The sequence below is a fragment of the Dendropsophus ebraccatus genome, chromosome 10 (assembly GCF_027789765.1).
Source record: "Dendropsophus ebraccatus isolate aDenEbr1 chromosome 10, aDenEbr1.pat, whole genome shotgun sequence".
Lineage (NCBI taxonomy): Eukaryota > Metazoa > Chordata > Amphibia > Anura > Hylidae > Dendropsophus > Dendropsophus ebraccatus.
In genome coordinates this window covers 17462552-17486184 of record NC_091463.1, presented here as the reverse complement: position 1 = coordinate 17486184, position 23633 = coordinate 17462552, and the positions used below count along the sequence as shown (strand labels likewise).

Genomic DNA, 23633 nt, shown 5'->3' with positions numbered 1-23633 from the left:
CTTTTAAAATAACATTACCTACCAGTCCAATCTACTGTCTGAGTGTCGCCGACACTCAAGAGGTTCTCCATCAGGAAATCTCCTGCCCAGCCAATTTGTGGCCACAGAATTAACCCACTTCAGCTAGTAATTGGCTTAGAGGGCATTTCCTTGTGTTAAGAAATGGGGGAGCCCAGTATATATCAAGAACGTGTGCGTGCCGCCTAAAGCTTCTTTCTTTCTGCCTGACAACTCAAGGCCCTACTCCACGGGCCGACTCAAAGGAGCAAACAAGCGTTATTAGCGCTCATTTGCTCCTCATTCCCCACTCGCTGCTGCCGCTATTCCACACGGTGGCAGTGAGCGGGTGAGTCCAGGGGCTGCGGGAAGTTGCGGGGGGGCTGCCCGGGTGATCGCTAGATCGTCCGGGCAGCCCATAGCATACAGCAGCGTCTGCTGACGCTGCTCCTATTACACGGGGCAACGGCAGCAGATCGTTGCTGTATGAGTCGTTTGTCTTTCAACATGTTTGAAAGAAAAACGACGCAACGATTAGCCAACATGAACGATGTCGGCTGATCGTTGCCTTCTATTCCACGGGACGATTATCGCCTGAATACGGCCGATAATTGTTCCGTAAAATAGGGCCTTTAAAAAAACAAAACATCCAGAAAATCGCTTTAAACTGCCACTGTAATTTCCAAAAACGTTTGATATGTCATAGAGACATATCACGTGATCGGCCACATAATATAAGATTATGAGGATGCCTTGCTCACATAGACACAGAGCAGGAAGGGAGGACCACCGTTCTACTTTTATAGGTTTGAGATTTATTGAGCCATTTCTTCCCACTAATCCCTTATCCATGAGTACCCGACCCAGTCGTATATTTATGCATTCTGAATAGGGGGAAAGGAGGTAGCAGACTCCTCTGGTAGCGGCTTATTTCTACTGAGAACAAAAGGAACAGGCTGTTGAAATGCAAGATGTCCGATCCTTATCTCCCCTAAGCATCGTTTATTAGGGGGAAGATGGGAGCCTACCTCACCTATTCGATTGACTTTTCGCTAATATGTAAGGGAGAGCTGAAAGTGATAGGGTCCTATTAGACGGCCCAATAAATAATGTAAACGATCACCGTAGATGATCAGCTACATAGCCATCAGCCCTCAGTCGTGCATCACTACTACACGTAGCAATGGACGGCGTCAATTTTAGTTCAGGACCGAAAGACACGATCAGCCGATGATCGTTTTATCTGCTGATTATTACAGAGCGATCGGCCAAATCGGCTGATTATCGCTGCATGTAACAGGGCCCTTACTGTCATAGAATTAAAAAAAAAATTTTGTCATGGAGACCCCCACCGATTGCTAGAATGCCGTCTGCTCTCTACGGAAGATGGCTTCTATAGAAAGTCTATGGAGTTCTTGTTATGCTGTGAGGAGAGAGACAGGGGGAGAAGCAATTAGCCAAGTGCTTCTTCCCAATCATTCTAGTGATAGGTGGGAGTCTCAGCATCCAGACTCGGACCAATCCAAACATTTGACATGTGTCTATCTGATGCATGGCTGAGAAACCATATGCTTCACCATTACCTACTATGCACTTTTCACAGCAATTATTATTACAATACGTGGTTTGTAGGCTTCCTTGAACATCCAGTAATACGATTGATGATGCCCAGTTGACAATTTATTCATGCATTCCCAACAGCAAGGACAACAAAACGGGACATGACACGGGTTCTTGGATACTCCATCATCTTAAATGGTGTATCTGTACCTGCAGAAAGATTGACAGTCATGTAGGGGCCCTATAATTAATGGACAGAAAGTAGTGTGGTTCCGGCACTCCAAAAATTAATTAAAAAATGTATATTTTATTAAATCATGTTAAAAAGCAGCAGAACAAGTCACGCTGTAAGGCCAAACAGATTGACGCGTTTCGCGCATGCGCGCTTAGTCATAGTCTAAGCGCGCATGCGCGAAACGCATCAATCTGTTTGGCCTTACAGCATGACTTGTTCTGCTGCTTTTTAACATGATTTAATAAAATATACATTTTTTAATCAATTTTTGGAGTTCCGGAACCACACTACTTTCAGTCCATTTTGCCTGCTGGCGGTCAGCCACCGCCGGGAACCGTGCACCCTCTTGAATGTACTGAGATCCGAACAAAAAATAATAGGAGGTGAGCTGACTTCCACCATTTATTTTTTGTTGTTTGCTCTATTATTAATCCTGGTGTAAAATTAACACTTAAAGGAGAGCTGGATAGCCATAATACATAGGGAGAGCAGTACTAAATGGAGTTGTCACCCCATTGCCTCCCTATTGTATACAGTATACATCTGTATCTTGGTCTATGGGATGGGTCATTTTCTCCTGCTGGGTTGCTTTGAGAAGTATCCCATTTTTTATTGTGCGGCTGACAACCTTGGTCCAGAAAAGAATCACTTGACCTTTCCGTCTATGCATGACTTGTAGCGGTATTATTTCTGGAATGCTCTTCGGGTTGTAAGCGAGGTCAAGTGTAATATAAAGACCTTCTTGTGTGAGGCAGAATAATGGAAATCTACATTGTGTAGTCATGTATTATAAGTGATAACAGTTTGACTGGTCATCAATGATTCCGGTCTGTTCTAGAAGGACTAAATTAGTTGACGGGTTATTACATATGGAGTCTGCCATTCAAGACTGTCCACTAAGAGCCAGAACTGCTATATAAAAGTAGTTTCAGTTCTGGTGGACTAGAGCGGTCCTTGTAATGCACCTGGGGAACCTGCAAAACTGCATTTCCCATCATGCCTGGACAGCTAAAGCTTAAGCTTTGGCTGTCAAGGCATAATGGGAATTGTAGTTTTGCTACAGCCGGAGGTTCCCTGTTGTATTGAATGGATGGACATACATGTGAGTGGCCAAAGTAGTCATATGATCAACAAATTACAACTATCTGTAAATGGCTATGTTCACACAATGTTTGTTTTGTATTAATTAGGCCGTTGTTGCAATTTGCAACTATGGCCGTGTTTAATACAAAAGATACGTTGCATAGAAGTCAGAGGGAATCCCGGCTTGGGTGTATACACATAGGGGAGATTTATCAAAGGGTGTAAAATTTAGACTGGTGCAAACTACACACAGCAACCAATTACAGCTCAGCTTTAGGCAGTGCTGAAAGGAAAGCTGAGCTGTGATTGGCTGCTGTGGGCAGTTTGCACCAGTCAAAATTTTACACCCTTTGATAAATCTCCCCCATAGTTTATAATCCGTCCGAGATTCCAACCAGATGCATGGAAAACTGACATGTCAGTTTTGTGCATCTGCTATTCATTGAAGAGCGGCTGCACAAGTCTGACAGGTCACACAATGGAGCGTGCTGCTGCGGCTGCACTCTTCATTGTGTGCTATGGTGAATTGGGATGCAGGAGCACACAGGTGCTTCCACATCCCAATTCAATAGAAATTAAGTTCATTCGGCTGGGATATAGTTCACTGACACCGGACGTTCTGTGACACGACCGGATAGGACCACCCACTTGACTACTTTGCCTAAAAGAGCAGAGATTTACATGACCAAAGTAAGCAATTGCCAAAATAAAAAATCCGCTGCAGACATGGGGGTGTTAAAACATGATAAACAAGCTCTACTTACCTATCCCTGTCCCCACGCAGCACTGCGTTACAGGCTCACTGACCAGGAAAGGGCCCACTCAGCCAGTCACTGACTGAAGTGGTGTCCTGTCCCAGTAACTGACTGCCTGAGTGGGGCTGACAAGTCACGACCCGGGTCCCCGCTCAGACCAGGAAGCGACTGAGAACCGGAGCTGGGGACTGGTAGGTGCATGTTGTTATGTTCAGCCACCTCCTTCCCGACTCTTTTGATAAAAAAATGTCCTACACCGGACTTCTCCTTTTGCTAGGATGAGTTATATTTTTATTGGCAAGTTGCAGCAAATAAAGCAAATATAATATATTTAAAAAAAATCATACTTTTTTTTTTTTATTTGAGCAGGGTGGGAATAGAGAAAAAAAACTGTAATTCACAAATGTTTTTTGGGTTTAGTGTTTACAGCAATCATGGTGCGGTATAAGTGACATGTTGGCTCGTCTTTAGGTCAGTCCCACAAATACCAAATGTATATTGTTTGTATATGCTCTTCTAGAACATTTGTCCTCGTGTCGTCACATTCTGAAATCCATGCTTTTCTATTTTTTGGAATTTATTCTGTTCTTTTTTTGGAGGAGCGATGACTATGAAAACAAACACTGTGTAGGAGAGATGACACATTTGTTTTATAGTATGGATTGTTGAGTTGTTATGGTTGCAGAGATACAGCGCTCTGTACCTTTTTATTGTATATATATATATATAATATATATATTTAAATTTAATATATATAGCATTTTTGATTGGAAAAACATGTGCTTTTTGTGCCAGTCTTGATAAATCCCTATACGTTTTTTTTCCGTCCTACTAGAGGATGTGACCATGATGTAATACACGACAATACTTCTGTATAACAATGTTCTATGTTCTATGTCACGGCCGTGTCACAGAACGGCCTCTGTCTTACAAAGTGTGAACGTGGCCTTAAAAACATGGCCGCTTTCTTCTAGAAACAGCACCACTCTTGTCCTCAGTTTGGGTGTGAGGGTTTTGCAGCTCAGTTCTATTGAAGTAAATGGAGCTGAAATGTAATATCGCACACAACCTGAGGACAGGGGGTGGCGTTATTTTTGCAAGAAAGTAGCTGTGATTTTTTTTCTAATCTTGGGTAACCCATATAACTCTACAGTATGTCTGTGTAGAAGATTTGAAGCTCTTTATTAGAAAATGTGAGCTACAACCACAATGAAGATAGGTTGTAAGTGGACGTTATTACTTTAAGGGTTTACGAGACTAGAAACCGCACTAATTTTGCCTTTAGGTTAAGTCTGGTATTACATCTCAGCTGCCATCACTTTCAAGTATAGCACACTGGATAGTATAGATCGGCCATGTCAAACTCTGGCCTGCCGTGCCATTATTTTTGGCCCGCCAAGGAAATCCACTGATTTCCTACAGCTGACCCACTGATGCATAAGGCCCGCCAAGGAAATCAAGACGTATACTGCCGCAACCCATAGGTCGTATCAGATGGGAGGAGGCATCCATGTTACTGCCATACGTACCCATAGGACAACTGCAATGACCCAATTTGCCCCCCCCCCCCCCCTTATTCTGGCTATCCTTATTATAACCATATCATAATTTATTCCGTCAGTTATAGATGGAATTACAATAAAGACCCCTTACACTTCATCCTATATTGTCTGCCGGTTCCTTGGACATAAAGAGACACTAGTTATGGGGAGGGTGCCAAGACTACATTTTTAGAAATGTCTGGTGGGGTGTTTTTTATAGTCACTTAAAGGGAATCTATTAGCGGTTTGGGGCACCCCCTTAGCTGCTGATAGTACCTAATAGGGAACATTAAGCTGAGTTTTTATGAAATATGAGCATATAAGTAATATGCAAATCAGGCCGCTTGGTACACTGAGGGGCGGTACTTTACCCCTCGATGCACCAGAGTGGCCCCTTTTTCCGTACCCCTAATAGATACTGTGGCAGCCCTGCTTATAGGTCCCAGAAGCACCTTATAATGGCATGGGATGTGCATAATTCTGGGCTATTAAGACACGAGATTAGAGGCTCAAGGTATGCATATCATGTATGCGTAATCACGGTTCCCGATTGTTGACTCCAAAGGTCCATCATGAGACCGATCTGAGAGTCAAACACTTGGCATTACAGTCTATGGCATTAGGGTCAATGGTTCCAGCATAGACTATAATACACCTCTTCTAGATGGAGGGGGAGCCATCCTTTCCTCCTGAGAGTCCCCGCTCCAATCTAACCATTTGGTGAAATCACAGAAAGACTCATTATATATAAATAGTGGAAATAATCCAATCCAGAGGCTGTGATCATTGTCTGACCTACATAATGACTCTTCCCAGCACTGTTATTAATCATACTGTGTAAATGACGATTAGAAGGAAAATCCCATTATAACAAATAACAGGGATTTATTTTGGGACAATGGAATTTTTTAGTTTTTTTTTTTTTGTAAAATGGCCAAATCAGACGGACATCCCGATTATGATTAAGAGGCTCGTCTGATGTCGGAGTATCTAAATCCAGCCCTACCTAGCCCATGAAAGGCGGAGGCCCGGGGCTTTGGTTTCCCCATTATGTTATTATTTCTCCCACTGGCTATAAGTGGATTAGAGCAGCTTGCTATTGTCTCCTCTGAAATACACGTACGTTGCTTTTATGTGTACTGTAAGCCTGCTGCATGTGATTTCTGCCAGAATAAATAAGTATTCACCTGCAATGATTGCTGGAGCTGGAATTACACATTAGAGGAGGTAGACTATTGTACCAAAATGGGAAGTCACAGCGACGGCCTTTTCTTGTCTATTGTGCGATCTCCCGCTTATTAAATTACGCTTCAACTCAGCTGCTTGGGGCCATCTAGAAAGACACTATGCTGTAAAACCGCTATACGAGCACTGGCATAAGGAAGGAGCGAGAAGTCTCAGCCCGAGTGCCCATATAAAATGCATGCTAATCCACTTTCATCAACATCTTAATGCCATCTTCACATGCCGTAAGACAACGTCCGTTCTGTGACCCGCCCGAGTCACAAAACGGCCGGTGTCAGAAAAGATCATCCCATGTGCGGCCTCATCCGAATACCCCACTGCACACAATGTGAACAGACAAGTTCTTTGCGGACGAAATTTTATAATATTTTGTGTGCCCGCTAGCGATTCCGGACGGAGTGTATACTATGGGGCAGATTTATCAAACAAGTGATACTGTCTCAGTTGCCCCTAGCAACCAATCAGATTCCACCTTTCATTTTCCAAAGAGACTGTGAGGAATGAAAGGTGGAATCTGATTGGTTGCTAGTAGGGATGGTCCGAAACTGCAGAGGTTCAGGTTCGTACGGACCCGGACTCTCGGCAATGATTCCCACTGTCTTAAACCTCCATGCAGAGGGTGGATACAGCGGGAGGACCGCCTGGAAAACCCGGATACAGCCACAGCCATAGGCTGTATCCCAGTTTTCCAGGCGGTCTTCCCGCTGTATCCACCCTCTGCATGGAGGTTTAAGACAGCGGGAATCATTGCCGAGAGTCCGGGTTCGTACGAACCCGAACCTCGGCAGGTTTGGACCATCCCTAGTTGCTAGGGGCAACTGAGCCAGTTCCACTTGTTTCACCATGTTTGATAAATCTCCCCTTATGTGTATACACTCGTTATTCCATCTAGCTGCAGCAAAATGAAAGTTCAGTATTAATCACGGCCCTGGTTGAAATCGGCAACAATGGCCGTGATTAATACTGAACTTACGTTGTGTGAACATAGTCTAAAGGGGTAATCTAGAGAATTATTTTTAAATCAACAGTTTTTTTAGAAAGTAATGTAGATTTGTAATTATCTTTTATTAAAAAAATCTCAAGTCTTCCTGTACGTATCAGCTGCTGTAAGTGCTGAAGTAAGTGGTGTCTCTCACAGTGCTGTCTGCTGCCATCTCTGTCAATGTCAGGAACTGACAGGAGCAGTAGCAAATCCCCATATAAAACCTCTCCTGCTTCCTGACATGGACAGAGGTGGCAGCAGAGAGCACTGTGTTAGTCTGGAAAGAATACACCACTTCCTGCAGGACATACAGCAGCTGATAAGTACTGGAAGACTGGAGATTTTGAAATAAACATAAATTACAAATCTTTATAACTTTCTGAAACCAGTTGATTTAAAAGAAAAATAAATTTCTCCAGAGTACCCCTTTAAGCTATACCCTTACCTTGCTTGTGGCATTAAGTTATTAAGAATTATTCCCAACCAGTTGAATACACAACCGCCTCCTCTCCATCAGCATCCTCAGCAAGATACAGTTGAACACTATGGTGGGGCAGGGAGCCATAGACAACTTTCTCCGCCAGACACTTTCAAAGGCCTAGGAGATGCAATACCGGTTGGCGTGTGAGTAGTTAGGTTAGTATTTATTTTTTGTGGAGGCACTTTTACTGTATAGGGTTATTGAAGGGGCACAAAGTGTGCACTAATGGGGTATTTAAACTTAAGGACACTGTTACAGTCATGGGAGCAATATTGTGATGTACAAACTCTAAAGGAATGCCCATTATTAGCGTATGAGGCATGAAGGGAGATACTATGATTGTGTGAGATCATCACCATCTGGGGCACTATCTGTCACTATTATACTGGAGGTAGCTATAGTTATAAGGGGAACTGGGGAAAGGAGCAGGCAAAGGATGTTACTGTTAAAGGGGCAGTTAAATATAAGGGTGTGAGGGGGGAATGGCGAATAGACAGGCAGACAACTAGGCGGCACACTCAGCACAGACAAGAATTTCTTATAGCGGTAATGGCCAGATGGAGAAGAAAAGGGAGAGTGAATGACTCTAACCAGAGAAAGCGTCACCTGGATGTAACTGCACTGTAATCTCTTATATATTGTCTAGACTAGAGAACTGGTGTCTGTCACTGTATTGGGTAAGCTTGATCTTTGTATAGTGGTCTTTATTTGGTAACAGTATAGTGGTATTATCCAGTCACAAATGTGGTCCTGGTGTGGCAGAATTATTTAGTAATACTATGATGGTCCTATATGCTGGTAATATTTGGTCATGGTATGGGGGTATGATTTAGTCACCGCAGTGCTAATATATAGTCCTGATGTGATAGTATTGTTTAGTAACAGTATGATGGTATTATTTAGTCAACTCAGTGGTAATATGTGGTTCTGGGGTGGTGGTATTTTTTTAGGAACAGTATGATGGTAATATTTAGTCACCACAGTGGTAATATATGGTTTAAGTGTGGAGGTATTTTTTAGGAACAGTATGACTGTATTATTTAGTCGCTGTAGCAGTAAAATATGTTGTACTGGTGTGGCTCTAATACTGGTATAGCGGTATTCTTTATTAACAGTATAATGGTATTATTTAGTCACTGCAATAGTAATATGTGGTTCTGGTGTGGTTGTAATTTTTAGGAACAGTATGATGGTATTATTTAGTCACTCCAGTGGTAATATATGGTCCTGGTGTGGTGGTATTTTTAGGAACGGTATGATGGTATTTTTAGTCACTGCAGTGGTAATATATGGTCCTGGTGTGGTGGTATTTTTAGGAACAGTATGATGGTATTATTTAGTAACTGCAGTGGTAATATATGGTCCTGGTGTGGTGGTATTTTTTTTAGGAACAGTATGATGTTATTATTTAGTCGCTGTAGCAGTAATAAAATATGTAGTACTGGTATGGCGGTATTCTTTAGTACCACTATAATGGTATTATTTAGCGCACGGGTAATACATTGTATAGTTCTGGTGTGGTAGTTGTTATTTAGTGGTAACACAGCATATACTAGTATTATGGCAGTATAACATGATGAGGATAGCAGTAGTAATATATGGTCCTTGTGTAGAGGTTTTTTTTTTTATTTTAGAAAATTTTGCATACCCCGTGTTCCCAACAGCATAGGACTCCAAATCAGCCTTAAATGCTCCTGTATTCTGTTTGATCCATGGGGTCCATTACTTTGCCTGAAGCTGGGCGTAACAGAGGGGCACTGGTGCTCTAGTAGACTATTCTGACCCTAGGAGGCAGGAGCTGTGTACCCAGTTTCTGGTACAGAACCTAATATATTAGGGAATTTCTCCTTAAGGCTATGCTCACACACAGTAAAGAAATACCAAAATATGGCTGTAATACAGAGATAATTTAAAGAAGCAGTTCAGGTTTTTTTTCTCGGCCCCCCGGGTAGCCGCTGTCATGTATACTTACAGAAGATGATCGGTGTCCCGTTCCCGTCGGTCAGTTCCCGTCCCGCGGTGCCGTTCAAATCAGGTGCGCTCACGCCCGCCGGCTGCTGTGAGTCCTCTTCTCTGACCAGTGATTATACGCCGGAAGTCACTCGCTTCCATGCATTCGCTATGGAAGAGCGTGACTTCCGTCGTTCAAATGACAAGGGAGAGAAGAGGAGTCACAGCGCTGGCGGACGTGAGCGCGCACGATTTGAATGGTACCGCGGGACGGGAACTGACCGACGGGAACGGGACACTGATCATCTTCTGTAAGTATACATGACAGCGGCTACCCGGGGGGCCGACAAAAAACAAAACTGAACTGCTTCTTTAAGAACAGGTGAGAAAAAATAATGAGCTTGTTCATTGGGAGGTCCATTGGTCCTGATTGACAGGTCAATGCCTATATGCAAATAGGCACAGGTCTATCAGTTAAAGGGAATGTGTCACCTAAATTTTCTTTTACCAATTAGTCAGGTATAAAAATTGTTCTTTTATTCTAATCTGTTTTTATTTTCTAGCTGTAATTTTTCCTTTTTACACTTTTTGTACATTTTTACGGGGGCTGCCATCTTACCTGGGGTGTTCTTAACAGCATTTAGTGACATGCTTTACAGCAAGCCTCATGGACATGAACGACAATAGACAGACTATGTCCCCTTGAGGTGAATGTGAAACATTACTGAGCAAGCTCTGTGACCTTTTAAAAGGTCATTTCACAGGGTGCTGCTATTGTCTCCTCTATCTACTGATGTCAAATGAGGCTGCAATGCTGTACAGATCACTTTACAGCAGCCTATTCTTATTACGACAGACACAACAGGAAGTCTTAGCTTAGTTTTGCCCTTAGTGGTGAGAATGAAAACTGCGAGATATCAGGAATATTTTATAATTTAGATAGAAAATGGAAAATGAGGATAAATGTCACCAGAAATTCTTAAAAAATATGTTTAACATAAAAAACATTATTTAAACAATAAGTTATTTTCTGATGACATATTCCCTTTAAGCCCCTGGGGACCATCCCAATGACATGGTTCAGGCAGCATGAAACTAGTGACAGGTTCACTTTAAGACTATGCCATGTGAACTAAATGTTTTGCAAATTTCCTATTTGCTAACCAAATCCAAAGGTGCAGTACTCCATAGTAACCAGTCATTCACTTCCACCGCCTGTTTGTGCAGTATTGATCCCAACTCATTTCTGACTGACTGCCATGGGCGACTGCACTGTAAACAAACAGCGATCTCTGATGAATACTTTTTTCCAAATCTAGTTGCAAGAGCTGCACAGTATATCTAAAATCTGTGATTTATCTGATTTTTTTCCATAACATCAACCATAAATGGCCATATAGACATTACATATTTTTTTGTTCAATATGACCAACATGGTGGCCCCATCACCTCAATCCCTGGTGGTCTAGGGCAGTGAGGAGGTTGCAGTCACAATCGCTGGTGGTCTAGGGCAGTAAGAGAGGTTGATGTCACAATCCCTGGTGGCCTAGGGCAGTAAGAGAGGTTTATGTCACAATTCCTGGTGATCTAGGGCAGTAAGAGAGGTTGATGTCACAATCCCTGGTGGTCTAGGGCAGTAAGAGAGGTTGATGTCACAATCCATGGTGGTCTGGGGCATTAAGAGAGGTTGATGTCACAATCCCAGGTGGTCTGGGGCAGGAAAGGAGGTTGTTGTCACAATCCCTGGTGGTCTCCGGCAGTAAGGGCCCGTTCACACTATGGAATCGGCAGCAAAATTCTGTGTGGAATCTCCCCGTGTTTGAATGGGAGGGCTTGCACACCTCCACTCTCCACGCAGAGAGAGAAAGCAGGCGAGCCCTCCCATTTAAACAGATAGCAGGTAGGATTCGGCGCCGAGTCCGCGCGCAGGGGAATTCCGCACAGAATTTCGACACCGATTCCGTAGTGTGAACGGGCCCTAAGGGAGGTTGATGTCAAAATATCTAGTGGTCTAGGGCAGTGAGTAGGTTAATAAATGTGTATGGTAGAAGGTGTCTGATAGCTGGGACCCCCACCCCCATGCCGCTCACCTATCTACGGGACTGCAAAAGTAGCCAAGTACAGCACTCAGCTATCTCTACCAACCCCACACCCCACTCGTGTGAATGGAGTTACATGGCACAGATGTATCCATTGCTCCGTTCCCAAGGGAGACTCAGGACCCTTGTTCTCATGATCATAGAGGGTCCCAATGGTTAGACCTATCGGCCACAATATAAAGCTCCATGAAATGACTACCATGTAGTACTACAAAGCAGTGGTCAGCAGGGGTAAAAAGGCTTGTCTTCCCTTGGATATAACAGCTGAATGCTGAGGTTTAGTGAACTGACCTTTCAGTAGTATTGAGCGGAGATGCCAAATTGTTCAGGTTCGGCAAAATTCGGCATTTGACTCCCCGCGGCTGCAGAAGTTGGATGCAGCCCAAGGGAGTCCTGGAAAACATGGATACAGCAATAGGCTTCATAGGCCATAGGCTGTATCCGTGTTTTCCAGGTCTCCCTAGGGCTGCATCCAACTTCTTCAGCCGCGGGGAGTCAAATACCGAAAACTCATAGGGACACCACTGTGCTACAACTACAGACTAGGGGGGAGATTTATCAAACATGGTGTAAAGTGAAACTGGCTCAGTTGCCCCTAGCAACCAATCAGATTCCACCTTTCATTCCTCACAGACTCTTTGGAAAATGAAAGGTGGAATCTGATTGGTTGCTAGGGGCAACTGAGCCAGTTTCACTTTACACCATGTTTGATAAATCTCCCCCTATATTTCTATTTTGCATGTGTATTCTTTAAATTTTGGCTAGTATAATCTTACTTTATAAAAGATAAAACTCTCAAAATGGGTTCCCCTTTATGTTATAGTTTCCCTTTATGGATTAGTTCCTGGAGTTTAGCACATTACTAGAAGTAGAGTCTAAGTTGGTGGCAACTCCGCATCGGACATTGAGGGAGATTTATCAAACTGGTGTAAAGTAGGGCTGGCTCAGTTGCCCGTAGCAACCAATCAGATTCCAGTTTTCATTCTTCACAGAAAGTTAAAGGTGGGATCTGATTGGTTGCTAGGGACAACTGAGACGATTCCACTTTACACCATTGTGTAAAGAACTGTTCTAAGTTCACTAGACCAGTGCTTCTCAAATTGTGGCGCCCCCTAGTTGTTGGTGAGGCACAGCTGGGGAGGCAGTTTTCACAAAATTGACTGTGATCTGCACAGTCCTTTTGCTGGTTCTGCAATTTCCGTTTTAGCAGATTATTAAAGTGAGTGTACCACCAGGTACACCCTTTGTTTTCATTACATTAACAGACCAGTGCGGGGAATGCCAGTGGCACGGTCCTTTTTTTGAAACACCTCCTGATTCCCATACAAGTTCACCTTTAAATGGATAGTCCCATCTCACCTAATATAGTTGTATTTGTAGGCCTCGTCAAGTTATATATTTTTGCACACATTCATTTAGCAAACTTGTCTCCTTCTCCTGATATGCTGCTCTTTATCTCCCATCGTTGTCTAGGTTACCAATCACCACTCTGCTCTAAAAGCAGTGGCCTGTTTTTAGAGCAGAGTGGTGGTCGGTAACCTAGACAACGAGCTGTCAACAAAGTTAGGGAAAGAACAACATATTGGCAGAGGGAGACAAGTTTGGTAAATCAATGTAATTGCAAAAATATTTGACTTGATGAGTCCTACACAAGTAATCAGATTAGTTAAGATGGGAATACCCCTTAAATACTAAGTACACAGGAGCAATGCCGACCTAAATTCCATGTACCAAGTCGCAACAGAAAGTTTAAGGAGAGCTGGCTCTTGCTAAATCGGAAGAAAGGCACTTGACAGATGATGTATTATCAGAAGGCCATGTGATATAATACTCATTATGCTATGATTTCATGTTAATCAGAAGAAATACTTAAAGGGATATTCAAGGTTGTAGATTTATATAAAATAGTGCTCAGCCTGGCAGAAAACATAAAAATATATCTACCTATACCAGTGCTTCTCAATTCTAGTCCTCAGGCCTCACCAACAGGTCAAGTTTTGAGGATTGCCTTAGTATGTCACAGGTGATATAATTATACTCAGTGCATCAGGTATTGTCACAGGTGATCTTTGTATGGGAAATCCTCAAAACATGACCTGTTGGTGAGGCCTGAGGACTGGAATTGAGAAGCACTGACCTATACTATAAGCCACCAACATTCTCCTGGAGCTGGTCCCATTGCAGAGCGCTCCCTGTGTTTGGGGGCAGTGCATGGTGTGTTTGGGGGCAGTGCCCCACCTCAGCTGCTGATTGGCTGAGCAGGCAGTGCACATGCCAATCCCAAACACAAGAAGCCCTGTGCAACGGGACTGGCTCCAGGAAACAGATGGAGTGGGAGGAAAGAAGAAGGTGAGTATATATATATATAGACAGATAGATAGATAGATAGATAGATAATTGTTTCTGCCAGTCTAAACACATTTTTTACATAATATGTATTACTCAGAGAAGTTCTTTAAGGTCCTAAGACCAAAACATGTCCTCTATCTACAGGAAAAGGGATAACTAGCTGATTGAAAGGGAGTCCAACTGCTGGGACCCTGACTAGTCCCCACAGGAGAATGAAGAAACGGCACCTGTGCTTAGTGGCCTCTAAAACGTAGCAAAAGATAGTCAAATGTTGCCATCCTGGGAAAAACTATAGAGAATTAATCATGTAGTGGGAAAGTATGAGGGACCCCATTCTTGTGATTCCAGTGGTGAGACCCCGACCGATCAGATAGCTTAGTTATATCCTATGGATGCGAGATAAGTATAAATCTTGGTATAACCACTTGAATATATTATCCCAGTTCTATATCCTAGAAAATTCTAAATTTATCTTAAAATGGTTCACTGGGGTATCCGCCATTCCCAGATTAAAGGAATTTTATGGTACCAGCCTCTAAAGTTTGTGCCCCTTCGGCACCCACCCATACCCCAGCTTGGCCATGCCTAGATGACATATCAAGGTATTTCTGTAGGAATATGTTCTTACAATAGGATTGTGGAGGACGAACACAGCATGATGTGTGGGAAGGGAGTAGGGCTGACCCATTTTTTCTTTAAAGAAGACTTGACACCATAAGTGTTTATGAGTAATAACAAAATAATACACTGACGTCAAACCGGCCTTATTCACCTATGAATCTTCCAGGCTCGTGAGTAGATTGGTGACACTTACACAGACAGAGCAGCGGGAATGTCGCCCTGTATAGTAGTCTAACTGTTAGAGTTTTTTGTTTAGAGAAGTTCAAACAAAAAGGTGTACTGTAAGGACCATGTATTAAAGGGGTACTCCAGTGAGAATTTTATTTATTTTTTACAAATCAACTGGTGTCAGAAAGTTATACAGATTTGTAAATTAATATATTTTTTCTATTAAAAAATCTCCAGTCTTTCAGTACTTATCAGCTTCTGTATGTCCTGCAGGTAGTGGTGTTTTCTCTTCAGTCTGACACAGCAGCGCTCTCTGCTGCCACCTCTGTCCATGTCAGGAACTGTCCAGAGCAGCAGCAAATCCCCATAGAAAACGTCTACTGCTCTGGACAGTTCCTGACATGGACAGAGGTGGCAGCAGAGAGCACTGTGTAAGACCATAGAGAATAGACCACTTCCTGCAGGACATCCAGCAGCTGATAAGTACTGAAAGATTAAGATTTTTTTTTTAATAGAAGTAATTTACAAATCTGCATAACTTTCTGACACCAGTTGATTTAAAACCAATATTTTTTCTCTGGAGTATCCCTTTAATAATTGTCATTTACCATAATAATAATAATAATAATAATAATAATAATAATAATAATAATAATAATGAGTAATATCACTGAGCTCTGTTCACATTGTCATCACAGACTGACAGATATAACAGCACAGCATATAAAGGACACCATACCAGAACCCGATGAACCCCTCTATAAGACAATAGGATCCATCAGGTCTGATCCAGCTCTCCTAAAACTTTTTTGATTTTGCGCCGGAATAGAAAACCGTAAGTGACGACACAAATGTGAACAGAGTCTAAAGTATAGTATATAGTTATATATTGTGTTTATTAAAGACATCTGCCCTATTATTATTGCCATATAGTAACATCTACAATGTATAAACTAAACCTCATACGAACGCTAGTATAAAGTATAGCTATAAATGTATATTCATCTGGAGGTTCTCAGAGCTGGAGCTATGGCAGTTCTGTGGTTCGGGGACGTCCACCATAATAAGTGAATGGCTGATAACAGGGAACGCTAGCTTGCAGATATAAGAGAGGCTTTGAATTCGGAGAGTTTAACAAAGAGCAATCTCCTTCCATGTTATGGGGATAGTACACAAGCATCATTCAGCCTCCCCTGCGGCCTGCCTGGCGTATACCCGGCCCAGCTGTCAGGGCTGTCTTCTCTATTGAATGGCCTATATGGGAGAAGCCTGTCAGATGCCCTCTAGGCTTGGCAGAAGTTTTATTAACACTGAAGAGGTGGCTGACGTAGCTGTTGCTGATACCCACAATCCCGATAGGGTCAGGGGTACAATACTGCCTGATAGGTGGGTACTGCGTGTCTATAATTGGCCCCGTATACTGGCATAGAGGTGCCTATAATTCACTATGGAGGCCTGGGTCCATGCATTTGGATGCCACTCACATATTCTACCCATTTACTGGCCAGCAAGGCCGCTACACATTGCAGGCCTCCTGGCATAGAAAGGGTGAAGTCTAGTGCAGTATCCAGACTTCCAGCTCCAACCAGAAGGATTTTATTAGGTTGATCACGCTCCCGTCCCTATATCAATAGCAACGTGATCCTCCCCGGAGAGACAAATAAGGGTAAGACGGGAAAGGAGACGAGACCATCGGAGATACAAAGACTACAAAACAGATAAAGCAGATGAGAGAAAAGCAATGGAGAGACACCGGTGGGGGAGGGGTGCCCAGGCATACAAAGCGATGCTGCTATAAGGAACAATAGGTGGAAATGCAGGAGATGGAGACGACCAGATGCCACATAGATCCTGCATTCTGCAGCCAGATGTATAGATTGATGGGTTACAACATGGACAGACACAGGGACGGGAACAGCCTGTCCCTCCTGACCCCTTTTGGTATGGCAGAACAATACAGGGACCATTCCCAACCTTACCTGCTCGGTTGCTGGGTCCCAGTGGCCCCCCAGCTAGAGACTGTAGATGTGGGGGCACCAGGAAGCTGTAGATTAGGGGTGCCCGTCTGATTTTTCCTTCCAGGCCACTCCAGCAAAAGGGAACCAGCCATCTTCTACATGGTGGGGAGGGGGAGGCAGGGAGCGAAGGATGGAGATGAAGAAGGGGGGGCCGCTGGGGGGGAAGAGGTATCCGCCTCTAGTTGCCATGGATACAGGAGCCGGATGACTTGTCGGCTCCGGATGTTCGCAGGGATACGGCTCCATCCCTCCTTTGCATGTTCTGACATCATGAAGGCACAGAAAGCTTCTCTAGGTCCCAGCATACGGGATGCTCCATTATTCTGTCTCACTCCATGGATATTGAGCAATGGCGCTGTAGGAGGAGGAGGAGGTTACGTGCCAGGATCCTCCAAGAATCCATGTACCACTTCCCTACAAGGGACTTTCATGCCAGATACCTGCAGAGCATCATGCATCACTGCGTAAAAACCTTCACCACCAAATCCCTGCAGAGCATCACTGCCAACCTCTTCTGCACAACATACTCACATGATGGGAAGGACATATGTTTAGCTGTTCTCCTGCAGGACATCCACAGCCATTGCCGTGCTCTTCTCTGCTTGGACTTTGGGGGGGGGGGGGGGGGGTATGTTGCTATGATGGATTTTGGACAGGGCAATACTGGCACTTGCACAGGTCTCCTTCTATGGGGGCAATGAATTTCTGGTGTCTACAGAATTGCATTACAGCCAGTATCTATCACGCTTAGGCTAAGTTCACACTGCATTTTCAGCATCCGTTTACCGCATGAAAAACGCATGAAAAACGGATTGCAAAAAACGGATTCATTTGTGTGCATCCGTTTTTCCATTGACTTCCATTATAAAAAAAAAACGGATCCGTTTTTTTTGGCGGACCAAAACGGACCAAAAAACGTTGCTGACCCTATTTTTCTGGATGTTAAAAAAAAACGGATCTGTTAAACGGATGCTGAAAACACAGTGTGAACCTAGCCTTAGGAGGGGCGGCAACGTGGGCACCAACTTATGGGTACAACCACAGGTGTGATTCCAGAAATAAAACTTGACGTACAGTGACACCTCTCCTCCTCCATGGGAAGACCACCTCCTTATATTTTCTTTGAGAAGACCACTCTTTTCTTAGCAATTTCAGGTGGTCCTCTCAAAGAAGCTTCACTATATATATATATATATATATATATATATATATACACGTGTATCTTACATCTGCCTATGTTAGTGCATTTTGTATATCTCTAAGCACTTAGTTATACACATTTTCTGGAAACAGTCAGTTCTGTATATTGTGTTATTATTCAAAGTGAATGGGACCAGAGCTGCAGTAACCCAGCCTGGCCACTACACAATGCATAGCGCTGCCTGCTTCCTGTTTACTGCACTGTGAATTCAGTGACGGACAGTTGATTGGCAGGTGAGCTGAGTGTCAGACCCCCACACATATTGATGGCCTACCTTGAGCACTTCCTTGTTTCAGTCTTAACACAAGGAACTTCCCTCTCACTTACAGCCAATCACTGGCTGAAACAAGTCAACCAGTGATTGGCAGAATGTTTACGTTCTTGTATCCAGGCATCACCAGGAAGTGGTGAGCAGCTGGATGTGGGCACCATAGTGGTGATGGTATAGCGGCATCACAACTTGTTAGGGCCTCTTTTTTACCCCAGCCTGTCCACATTCACACATAGAAAGGTCCCTGGACAAACCCTTTAATAATAGTATATAGTCAATATTTGCTGTAAAATAGTGTCTGAATAATTCTATTCATTTCAAATGTGTTTCCCCATCCAGACCACTCCTATCTATATGCCTGATTACCTGGAAAGCCATTGTTTTCAGTACTTAAAGGGGTATTCCACTGAATAGGGAATACGTGTCTCATTGCTGGGACCCCCCTGTACTCTCCAGAATGGGGAACTAAGTTTCCCATTGGAATGGAGTGGTAGTTCATTTAAGGCTATGTTCACACTACGTAAGTTCTGTGAGTCCGCGCCCCCCGTTCCACCCTTCCCCGTCCCGCTGGCATACCCGGTGTAAAGTGATGATTTGCGAATATATTATTCGCAAAACGGCCATTTGCGAATAAAATCATTCGCAAATGGCCACTTTACGGCAAAAAAATAAAATTTGCCCCTTGATACATTTCCCCCATAGTATACGCTCCAGCTGGGATCCTTAGCGGCGCTGTAGAAAACTGACATGTCAGTTTTCTGCAGCCGCTATTCATTGAATAGTGGCCGCAGAAAACCCTGTCAGTGCACACTATGGAGCTAGCAGCTCCGGACGCACGCTCCATAGTGTGCTGTGGGGAGTTCTGATGCGGGTGCACACGTATCAGAGACCAGCCGTTCCGTGACCCGGCTGGGTCACGGAACAGCCGGTCTCATATGTAGTGTGAACATAGCCTAACCCTGTATCTAACTCACCTGGCCTACTGCTAGTAGACTGGTACTAGCCACATGTCCCACTACCCTCCCCCCCTTTTCCCCAGTTTCTCCTCATCCCCCATATACACACTTAACATGCGTTCTCATCCAATAAGAATAGAGAAAGCCGCTGCCAGACACCTCTGGAGGCAAAGCAATTGGGTTATTGAAATCTTACATGCCCAACCCTTCTCTCCCCTCATATCTGCCATTAGGCTCCCATTCACATTAGTTGGCTGTCCAGTTCTGTGAATCCCTAAAGACTATGGCCAGTATTGGAGACCCAGAAAAAATTTGCCTTAAAAGTATGATATAAAATAAATGAATAAAGTTTGCAGTGTGCTAGAGGAGGACAGGATGGCGCTGGGCAGGAGTCTATGGTTGTGGGGCACTGTAGTTGGCACTGTTATGGAGGAATTGAGTGACACATACATTTGCTAGGGCTCGATATGCTTATGTTTTCCATCTTCTCCCGTCTATTCAGGCACATTAGTGGCGGGTGGGGGACTCAAGACTGATAGTTGCCCCCCCCCCCAGAAGCAGAATCAGCCAGGAGTTATCTAACGTCCTTGGCCTGCTTATTGATAGTCACTCACGACCGGGCGCTTACTCCTCCGCCGGCGGTGCACAGTTAACATTTTATCTAATTATTGAAACACAATGACGACAAAGAAGCCACATTTATGGCTGACTCATCCTTGTAATGTGCCCCTTCATCTACCAGCGGCATCATCCAGAACCGTGATGGCACCAGGTTTGTTCACACATCATTACATTCATATAAAACATATCCAAGATTATACATGAATAAGTAATAGTTCCACCGGGGGAGACTCAGTGCCCAACCTAAGTAGGTGGCGTGGCGTGCCTGGCCTTGCTGAACTCTGTGTGTATGGGGAGAGCAGGAGAAATAATTCATGGCCGGATGATCAATTGTCTGTCAATTATTGAAGGTGTATGGGGATCTTTTATACTATCGCTGAACCAGCCCAAGGTGGTTTTGTTAAAGGGACACTCCAGCAAAAAAAATTGTCAAATCAACTGGTACCAGAAAGTTATATGGATTTGTAAATGACTTCTATTTAAAAATCTCTAGTCTTCCAGTACTTATCAGCTGCTGTATGTCGTGCGGGAAGTGGTGTATTTTTCCAGTTTGACACAGTGCTCTCTGCTGCCACCTCTGTCCATGTCAGGAACTGTCTAGAGTAGCAGCAAATCCCCACAGAAATCCTCTACTGCTTTGGACAGTTCCTGACATGGACAGAGGTGGCAGCAGAGAGCCTTGTGTAACACTGGAAAGAATACACCACTTCCTGCAGGACATAAAGCAGCTTATAAGTACTGGAAGACTGGAGATTTTTAAATAGAAGCAATTTACAAATCTATATAACCTTTTGACACCAGTTGATTTGAAGAAAACAAAACAAAAAAAAAAAACATTCCTCTGGAGTTCCCCTCTAAGTCTAAGGTGTATAGGCATCTTAAGAGAATGCCATTATATTTCCCTATTTTTCCCTTGCATAGTGGCCCTTAGCCACCCAGCCTTGCAGGGAACTGCAGCATATATGGAGCCATTCAGCAGTTCACCGCACAACCAGATGGCCAAAGGCGGCTCTACAGAGGAAAACTCAGAAGGGGATGCGATGCTGCAGCGGAGCTGCTATCGCTTCATTCTTATTGGGGGCCTAGAGTACAGACTTCCACTGATCATACAGTGATTATGTATCCTAGTTATATACCATCTATATAACTCCTTTCCTGAAGGAAGACTGCTGATCATCTGATCGCTGTGAGTCCTGAAGCTGCAGACAGTCCCTCAGGCCTCCTGTAGCAGCCTCTGCAGGTAGAATGTGGTATTACAGCCCCAGCTATGTTGTTAGCTGCCAGAGGTAGAAGGAGATTGATTTTGCCCCAGCAACACAAATTAACCTAATTCTTGTATACCCCAAATTTAATCTAAAAGGCAACCTGGCTGCAAGTTTATGTACCTGAAGAGAGAGGACACTATCCTGCATGGTTCCACCAGATATTATACACCCAACATGGATGGTGGTGCCCCGTCTTAATTATTTCCATGCACATTTACTGACAGCATAAGCCTCCTATATAGATTTAGGTTGGTTGTACAGAATATAGGGATTTCATACACCAATCCATTACAAAAGCATGCTGGAATTTGTAGTTCTACAGCAGCCGGAGAGTCCCACGCTAGCGATATATAACACATTTGTGTAGTGTAATCCCTTCAGTGTGTGAGACGCGTCTAGGCCGTTCCATTATCTCCTGTGCTTTGACACCTTCATAAATAAATCAGCATTTAGCATATTCCTTACAAGAACTTGTAACCCTCAGATCCTGGCACCAACACATGATAAAGTGAGAAGATTGTTACTAGCAAAGACGTGTGAGTCTGCTGCTGCCTGTAGCTTTAACTGCTATCTCTGATGTCTTGTGTCCTTGTTTGATCTTTACTGGATGCCTGGCCTGACTTTCCTGTTCAGAGCACCTAATAAGGAGTCAATGTTAAAGGGGAACCCATCATTTATCAGTAGTCATTATAATCAATGTATTTCTTTCTGCAGACTTGTAGGTTTATGTTGTGCCTGTTGGAAATGTTATGCATAACAATTTAGAATTAGTTTTGATTCTTTCTTCATCGGATGATCGGTGGCCCTATTGCATAGGGCCATTATCGCTCCGCGTAAAAGTCAGGGAACTTTTTAGATAAGAGAAACTTGCTCACTGCCCACCCTTATACTAAGGGTAGAGAAGTCTAGAGTGGACTCCCAAGGAGAGAGGAGGTGGCGGTCCTGTGAAGAGTTAAGGACCTACACTAAACGATTATCCGCCTTACCGTACATGTTGAAAGGCCACAATTGCATGGTTCATCGTGGTCTTGATAGATAACCATTTGTGGAGTGATGGTCTGCTGCTTTTCTGTCCATGTAAAAGGAGCGATGGCAGCAGACCGGCTGGCTTCAATGGGTTGCCCAAACAATCTAAAGATCGTTCGGGTGGCCCCTGTGGCTGCTCCTTGCCGGCTGTCTATGCGTGTAATAGTAAAGGCAGCGAGCAGAGAACAAGGGGGGAAAGCGAGCGCTGACCTGACAGGTCAGCGCCTGTTTCCCCTAGATTATCGGGCCGCGTAATATGGCCTTTAGTCACAGATCCGGGATTGCCTGGGGTTATTCCCACCTCTGTGTAGGACCCGGTCCTCGTGATCATCTCATCCTGGTTGCTCATAAGAGCTAAAGAGAGATTGAGCAGAGGAAGGAGTAAGTTACAGAGCCTGTTGGGAGTAACTGTACAAGAGTCCCAAAGTGTCACCCGAGGACCTTACTTGGCTTCAGGCTAGGTCTAGGACCAAGTGGTTGCCAAGCCATAGAACTTGAAGAAGTTGTCCGGCATAGGTAACTTGCTGCTTTTATGTAGAAAACAATAAAGAGCGCTTGCATATCTCTCTGTCTTACGCTACGTTTACACGAAACGATAATTTGCCCGATCGTACGATTAACGATGTCGAAGTAACGATGTGTTTTTCATAACGATCAGCGTTTAGACGGTACAATATATCGTACGGAAAATTCGTTTTGCTATCGTTTTGCGATTGCTTAAGCCTATCTCACACATAGGGTAAATCGGTGAACGATCTGCGAATTTTTTGCAAACGATCAACAACGATTTGAGAACTTGTTGAAAGATCAAAATGAACGATTTATCGCTCGTCGCTTGGTCGTTCGCAGCGTTTACACGTACGATTATCGTTTGAATTCGATCGTTATTGTGCGAATTCGCACGACAATTGTTCCGTGTAAATGCAGCATTAAAGACCCTATTAAACCAAGCGATTATTGGCCGTATCTGGGCGTTTATCAGCTGTTATGGACGATCGCTTGGTGTAATGGTTCCTGTTTAAAGGGAGATCGCCGCTATTTCCTATAGACCACCTGGATTGTCCAAACTCCCCCCTTCCCCCAAGCTCCCTGTGTCCCAGCTCTCACCCGATCGCTGTCAGCGCATGTAATAGTGCCACCAGCGAGCGGGGAACAAGCAAGCAACTACTGATCTGACAGGTCGGCGCTCGCTTGCCCATGTAATAGGGG

The 23633-nt window shown here is 43.9% G+C and overlaps 1 protein-coding gene across 3 annotated transcripts in view; it reads left to right on the top strand.

Moving 5' to 3' along the window:
• FOXP3 (forkhead box P3) overlaps window positions 1–23633 on the top strand; it is a 90550-nt gene that overhangs the window by 1806 nt on the left and 65111 nt on the right. For all 3 annotated transcript variants that reach the window (XM_069985963.1, XM_069985961.1, XM_069985960.1), the window contains exon 2: window positions 15765–15901. The gene's annotated coding sequence lies outside the window, so the exon portion shown is untranslated. The remainder of the gene's footprint in view (window positions 1–15764; window positions 15902–23633) is intronic.